Here is a 2,500-nt window from a genome sequence, read left to right as displayed (position 1 = left end):
TCTTTTCCCATTTCCAGAAGGAGACATGACCACCCCCCAAAAATATACCGTTCTATTTTTTGAGCTACAAATATCCAAATCAAATGAAACTTGGTAAGAAATTAAGGAAAAATCCAAAGATTATTTTCATATAAAAATCATCGTCTTCGGATAAATATTTATTTTCTATTAATTTTTTAATATTAAAAAACATATTAAATTAAAAAAACTATGAAAAATATATTTTAATGTATTTTTCTGAAAACTAAATTTCGGATGTCTTCCAAAGGTTGGTAGAATGTTCTGAAAAAATATTGGACCATCCCAACATATTTTGATATTTTTTAATATTTTATGATTGAAAAATAATGAAAAATACCCAAAAAAATGGAAATGTGGGGTTTAAGTGAAAATGATTGTACTTTGGGTGCCAAATAGCCAATTGCATGGCTTTTCTAACCCAAAGGGATGTTTCGCACAACATGATTTAAAGACCCAAACTATGTTGTGCGGGCATGGCTTGGCGTGTGCAGCAGTCGATGCCTCGTGTGCAGCCGAAGGCCGCAAAGGAGCCTTTGTTGCATGGGCCATGGGGGCCACGGAAGCACCCATATGTGAGCCACGTGCGTGCGGCTATGTGCACGGCGGACTAGACCTGGGATCGATGGTGCGGCAATGCGTGCAACCTTATGCAAGCCATGTGCTGAAATGCCCGTGGCATGTGCGGCCATGCCAGCCACCAATATCGATGCACGAGAGGCCGTGCCAGCGAACTTGCACGCGGTAGTGCACTCTTGGGCGGTGCATGTGGACCACGCAACGCAACCTTGCGCGCGGCGGTGTAGCCGTGCCTGCAACCTCTTGCGTGGCACTTCCGGCAAATCCAGAAACCTAGCGCGCGACGACGAAGCGATGGGCGTGGCACATGCAGCCATGCATGCTACCTGGGGGGTGGAGTGAAGAAATGCACGCAATCTTGTGAGCGGTAGGGCAGCAAGGGGCGCGACATGTGTGGCCATGCAAGCAACCTTGTGCGAGTTAGTGCGGCCAGAAGCGCGTCATGTGCGGCGTGGAACGTAACCTTACACACGACTGTGCAGCCATCTGCGTGTCATGTGCGCCATGCACGCAATCATCCACGCGGCATGTGTTGCCACGCGCGAAACCATGTGCGAGGCTTGTGCAGCCGTGGTCGCAGCCATGTGCGTGGAAGTGCAGCACGGGCAGCAGCCCAGAGCGCGCTACCTGCACCATTGCCATCTGCCATACGCACCCGGGCCTACCACCTTTCGTGCGGTTGAGTTGCCTTTCCAGCAGCAATGTGCGTTGTTGCCTGCTGCCTTACGCGCGGTGTGCACCTTTGCCCCCAGTCATGTGCGCGGGGTAGCCTGCACCCCTGCGCGCGATAGTGGAACCTTACCCCCAACCGTGCCCGAGGTTGCGTGCAACCATGTGTGCGGTATTGCAACAACGCCCGCATCCATGTGCGCGGCAGCCTGCCTCGACGCCAGTAGACTTAGTGCGCTAGTGCAACCTTGCCCTCGGCGATGCCTACACCTTGTACGTCCATGCCAGCTGCCTTCCGTGCGGTAGTGCAGCCATGCCTGCCACCATGCACGCGAATTGTGCGGCCCTGCGTGCGGTACTGCCACCTTGTGCACTGCCTTCATATGCACTTAGGCACCCTTAGGGGGGCACGCGTTGGCATTGTCATGGGCACGTATATGTGCACACTTACGGCATTTAAGAGCACAATTAAGAGAAACTGGGGCTACACTTGGGTGCACGCTTAGACACACTTATTCAACACTTGCGGGCACGTATAGGAACATTTAAGGCGACACTTGGGGCATTCAAGAGCATGCACAGGCACACTTGGTTGCACACTTGGGCAACAGTTGTGGGCAGCATGGGCACATCTAGGCAACACTTGGGCCATTCATTGTGCACTTGTAGTCAACACTTGGGGTGTTGTGCGGCCATTCGCTGTGTACACGTGGGCACACGTAGCCAACACTTGGGGGCATGCGTAGGCACACACTTGGGCCATTCAAGAGCACGTTGTCGATGCTTTAGACCTTTCTAAGCAACCGCACCGGCACTTAGCACTTTCACTAGCGCTAAGTCAGCCTAACCACCCTCCTTAAGGGACTAGGGAAGAGAAGAAGTGAACACAAGAGTGAGTTTGAGAAGAATGAACCTGTATAGCACTAGAGAACTCTTGAGTACAAGGCTTGAGAACTCACTTGCTTGGTTGAACACTCTTGGTTGGTCCTTGGTGAGTGCCTTTGCCAAATGAGGCAACACCTACCCCAAGTTACAATGGATGGCTAAGATATTTACAAACGTCCTCCATCCAACGGTTGGGGTGGAAACTAGAAGCTTCCCACCTCCTTAGCGGAGCTCTAGAAATCTCTCCCAGAATATCTCCTGTGAATATCTTCTACAAATATCTACAATAAGATATCTATTGTTACTACACCTTTGTAGAAAACACTAGAACTTGGACCTTACTTAGCCT

This window comes from Macadamia integrifolia, chromosome 9, assembly GCF_013358625.1.
Source record: "Macadamia integrifolia cultivar HAES 741 chromosome 9, SCU_Mint_v3, whole genome shotgun sequence".
Classification (NCBI taxonomy): Eukaryota; Viridiplantae; Streptophyta; class Magnoliopsida; order Proteales; family Proteaceae; genus Macadamia; species Macadamia integrifolia.
The sequence above is the reverse complement of the archived record's forward strand: the minus strand, read 5'-3'. Positions refer to the sequence as shown.